The sequence below is a fragment of the Coenobita brevimanus genome, chromosome 8 (genome assembly GCF_032717465.1).
Source record: "Coenobita brevimanus isolate Jiangsu-jjx chromosome 8, ASM3271746v2, whole genome shotgun sequence".
Taxonomy (NCBI): Eukaryota; Metazoa; Arthropoda; class Malacostraca; order Decapoda; family Coenobitidae; genus Coenobita; species Coenobita brevimanus.
In genome coordinates, this window is record NC_136961.1 from 22,765,557 (window position 1) to 22,770,795 (window position 5,239).

Consider the following 5,239-nt stretch of genomic DNA (forward strand, 5'->3'; position numbering starts at 1 on the left):
ACGGCACAGTACGAGCTTGACTCATTCTTCTAAAGATACAATTAGGTAAGAACACACACACACACACACACACACACAAACAGAGAGAGAGAGAGGGAGAGAGATATTATATAAAATTTTTCTCTCAGAGAGAGAGAGGGAGAGAGATATTATATAAAATTTCTCTCTCTCTCTCTCTCTCTCTCTCTCTCTCTATATATATATATATATATATATATATATATATATATATATATATATATACAGATGTTCACCGAATAATAATGTTGCCTATGCTCGTAGCTTCTCATCAGCGGGCCTCTTGTGTGGTTCTTTGAGTTAGGCTGGCAAGGTACTTCTGTTCCACAGAACAATAAGCTTTTGTCCATAAACAAAAGGTTTTACACGTTTAAAGTAAATTCAGCTAAACAATCCTCTTATATTCCTTTCTTTAAGCATACATCTGTTACACAATAATATGCACTTTAAGTGTGCCGTAACAATCCAGACCCTTAATAAGACTTTGCTTATTTACAAAATAATGCTACTACAAGGCACATCTCAAGCACTTGCACAAATTATTGCAAAATGCAACAAAGGAGAAACAATACTACCAAATGAGTACTATCATCGTGTTGGTAAGCTTTACATTTAAGCAAAGGCAATAATACAGTTACACATTAATACTAAATATGCGCAAACTTACTTAGCTTTGTCGAGCAGAGCACATTGCACACTCTCAGTCAGGAGGCATTACTTTGGCCAGGGTCCTGAGTGTTCAAGGCTTAAACTAAGGAACTGTACTGCTGCCCTTTAACAAACACAACTTTGTCACAGGCCAAACTTATCGCAGGCTGTGTGCAGTTCTACACTGTGCACCAAATTGTCCTTGCTGCTGAACCCGTGGCCCAGTCGGCCAGGTCTGCCTAGAGGTACCTCCTTTAATTTCTAGAACAAAATTTCCTATCTGGAAGTTTCCCTCAATATCCAGTTACCTTTAGCATAACTGCACAAATGGAAGTTACTCCTTAATACACTATTTCCAAAACGGTTCTCCTCTAAACTGAACCTGTCTCTATCTTTTATCTTAGCAATCTTCCTTACAGGTTTTACCTAGTGGAGCAGCATGACCCTGACAGAACAAGAGCAAATGATTTTGCGCCAAATCCTCTAAATCTTTGGGATCATCTGATACGGGTGTAAAGAACCTGTTGTTGCCTTTTCCTTCAACTTCACGGAACACTGCCTCTAACTGCTCATCTTCTAGCATTTGATTGCATGGCATGACTGAATCTTCCTGATGTGTCTTATCTGTCTCGCCCATATCCCTCCCATATGGTAAAGCTGTAGGAGGGCTGAACTCCCACTTGATATGCTTGAGGTGAAGCAGGTACTTTATTTTATTTGACTCATTCCACTGATTCAGGGTTTCTCCTATCTCATGCTGAGTCCCAGCAATGTTTAGTGCTGTTGCCTAAAAGAATTTTTTTCAGGAGCTCCTCTCCTACCCATAAATGTGACCAATCCATTGATGAACTAATCTGCATCAGGTGAGCTCAGTTTTTCGATGTGAATGGCCCGTACTGTTCAGCATATTAAGATATAGTCATTTCGTTTCTCTTGGCTTCCCATCTTCACTAGGATGGGCCCACAATAATCTATTGCCACATGCAAGAAGGCAGGCCTGTTTGGTGGCATTCTTCCTGAGGTAGCTGAGTCATTTACTGAGAATCCATTAGTCCTCTATTCCTACAAGTGTTACAGAGTCTTGTTACTTGGCTAATTGATGACCGCAACTCAGGAATAGGAATCCAGAAGCAGTGCCAGACGGCTGCTGTTACATGCTTGCACCCTACGTACCTCTACTCTTGTAAACAATTAGCTCCACTACCTGATAAATCGTGGTAGTATTACTGGATGCTTTAGCTCTTACAGTAAGTGGTGCCATATGAAGCCAGTCTCTTACTTTCAACAAGTTGTCATCAAGCATAAAGGGATCTGACAGACAGATTGAACTATTTAGAGACCTTGTGTCCTAAGAACATATATCTACTTACCACATTTCTTTCTCGGATGTACAATCAGAGACAAAATCTTGTCATGAAAGTTGGTGAAAACATCTGCTGAAAGGCTAAAGTTTTGGTGAGCTCTGGGTTTTGGCATACAAATGGTTGGTCACACTGATATGCCATTTGCTACAGGTGACAAACCTATGGTCGGAGCATATTTTTGGTAACTAAGAGAAACATATCAATACAGTGTAGTTTTCTGACTGCTACTTATATTTGCTATATGTATGAGCCATTTCTCACTTTTCTCTTTTTACTCTCATGCCAGCAAGAGCATTCCTGAAATTAGTTGTCCTTCTTTATTGATGTAGCTTCTGTTTAGCTTAAGGCGATAATTATGAGCTGTGGTTGTCATCATCTGATAGTGTTATCAAACAAAATTGTCCAAATTATTTTACATATGAAGATAGATTTACTGTAAAATGATAATCGAATTACTGTTATGACATTATGACAAATGTATATGAGTGGTGTAGAGAAACACGTGTCTGAGACAAGTTTATTCCCGTCAAATTGCGCACAGAGGCTTCTTCAGAGGAATGAACTTTTCCCGTTGTTGTTGTTGTTGTGAAAATTTACCTCTCATAGGAGAACTGGGCCAAATAAAGGCCAACCAGACAAGAGCTTGGAAAATGAAGGTGGCTTTTAGGACAGCAGTCGTGTCACAATAAAGTCGAATATGGCAGAGCGAGGAGGGTCGAAAGCAGTGGCATTAAAAAAGCGGGACTCCAGGTCGGCAGAGATCGTATGGTCAGTGTATGCCTCCCTTAGGTCAACATACAACTGCCGATAGAGAGGAGCTGAGGGGTGGTTGGGGTCGGCAGGGTCGAAGAACTTGAGCAGCATCTCCTGGAGGTCAATGTCTTTGAGCGAGGGAAGGTGGGCGGCCGTCGCACTGTCAGTGGGCAGAAGAGTGTTGGCAGTTGGCAGTGTGCTGGGCAATGGTTGGAGGGTTACCCTGGTGCTTGCCCTCCTGCCTCTTCTTCCTCACCTGTGGTGGAGGTGGGAAGGAAGACACAGGAGCCTCAGCAGGACATGTAACAGGTGGTGTCGGGTCCACCAGACTCCCAGCAGCAGATAGAGGAACCGAGGAAGGAGGGTCCTCAACGTCCAGATGGACAGAAGGGACAGGAGAAGCAGCCAGTCCCCCCTTGGCTACTGACGGCGAAGGGTGGACCTCGATGATAGTTTTGTCAAGTTCCATTGCCCTGTCCAGAGACGGTGCTGGGTAGGTGATCGTAGTGGCAGTTCCAGTTGTCCTGTTGAGGGGAGCATCCAGCTGCAGCCTTTTCTGTGGTGTACTCCAATGTTGTGGTGGCTGCATCTGCTGGACCTGACGCTCCTGATGAGGGGCGTAACATGCATCGAGGGCAAAGCTCCAAAGGATGGCAAGGTGTGGCAGCCAGTTCTCAAAGATTTGAGGGAGGAGAATGCACAAAAGCACCATGTCACCCTCTTAAAAAGCTTGTGCCATATCGTGACGATAGTGATAATCTCTCCAGAGCACCCAGGATCTTTAGGACTGTGTCTCCAGTTCGTGGGGCATCCCTGTGCATGGGCAGAACCCTGCACCGGAACACCCCCTGGCCCAGTGACATCCCTAGTCTCAGGATCCTTGGGAGACTGAAAGAGACGAAACTCCAATGTCTCAGCCTCGCCTAGAGAGCACTGGGGGTGCCGTCAATTCGGGGCAACGAAGCTGATGTGGTGGTAGGCGCTTGTCAGTCGGCCATAATGGTGAATGGCCTGGCCAAGCACTGGACGGGGAATCCGACTTTTCCCTTTATTATTATTTTATTTTAATCAAAAGTTTCCCTTCACGTTAGTGAAGTAGAGGTTGAGCTGTTTATTTTGGGTCCAATAAAAACTTCTTTGTGAGGCTGTTTCCCGAGTCCACTCTAAGTTCTTTAGCGTTTCGCAGACGAATTCGTCGACGTTATCCTCGAAGAGTTGTTTTGTGTCGATGCTGGAAGGTTGCACAGTCTTGGGCTTAAGGTTGTTGGCAGGCCCATCATGAACAGGTGGTGAGATCACGGTGTTGATCTGGGTGGTGTGCACGTGTGAGGCCTTGCATTTTCTCAGTAGCCTCTTAGGTGTTGGTGGAGAACCATGGGGCTCTGTGTAGGTCAGGTCTTCTAGCCACACAACAGCAAGAGGTGGTGGTGAAGGAGGAGGATCCTCTTGGTCCTGGTTGTTATCCATAGGTGGTGGAGCTGGGGTGTCGTCAGGCACAGGGAGAAAGATAGGAGGTGTAGTAGATGGTGTGAGGTCCAGCAACAGATGTAGGAACATCCAGATGGACAGAAGGGACAGGAGAAGCAGCCCGTCCCCCCTCGGCTGCTGAAGGCATAGGGTGAGCCTCGACAGTAGTTGTCCCAAGATCTATTTCCATGTCCAGAGATGGTGCCGGGTTGGTGATCATAGTACCAGTCACCCTGTTGAGGGGAGCATCCAGCTGCAGCCTTTTCTGCTATGTACAGCAGGGTTGTGGCGGCTGCAGCTGCCGGGCCTGACGCTCCTAACGAGGGGTGGAACATGCATCGAGGCAAAGCTCTGAGGGATGGCAAGGCGTGAAAGCCCATTCTTCTCAAAGATTTGAGGAAGGAGAACTCACAAAACCACCTCGCCACCCCCACAAAAAGCTTGTGTCGTTGTGATGCACATCACAACAATACTGTAGTGTTAATCTCTCCAGAGAATCCAGGACCCCTAGGCCAGTGTCTCCGGGCCGTGGGGCATCGCCTTGCTTCAGCAGAGCCCTGCACAACAACACCCCCCGGTCCAGTGACATCCCAAGCCTCAGGTCCCTTGGGAGACTGAAAGAGATGACACTCCACCATCTCACCCTCGCCTAGGTAACACTGGAGGTGCCGTGAATTCGGGGCAATGATCCCAAGGCTGTGTATGAAAACATCAGGACCAGTGTCCTGGTGCTTGATGAAACCATACCCAGCCTTCACGTTAAACCAATTCACAGTCCCCATGATCTTGGCTCTTGGCTGCTCCGATCTGCTACTGGATGCCCCCTTCAATGGGTCAAAGGCAAGAGCAGAGGTAGTAGTAGTCACTCGCCAGTTGGAGATAGAGGCGACTAGCCCAGCCAAGCGCTGGACTGGGAATCAGCTGACTTTTCCCGGGTCAGTCTGACTTACATGACCAGCTGCTGGATCACACTCTTGCCTAGTCCTTAG

The 5,239-nt window shown here is 46.4% G+C and overlaps 1 pseudogene; it reads right to left on the minus strand.

The window, feature by feature from the left end:
* Window positions 1–4,711: 4,711 nt before the first annotated feature.
* On the minus strand, window positions 4,712–5,032 carry LOC145407048 (cold shock protein ScoF pseudogene; annotated as a pseudogene).
* Window positions 5,033–5,239: the final 207 nt, after the last annotated feature.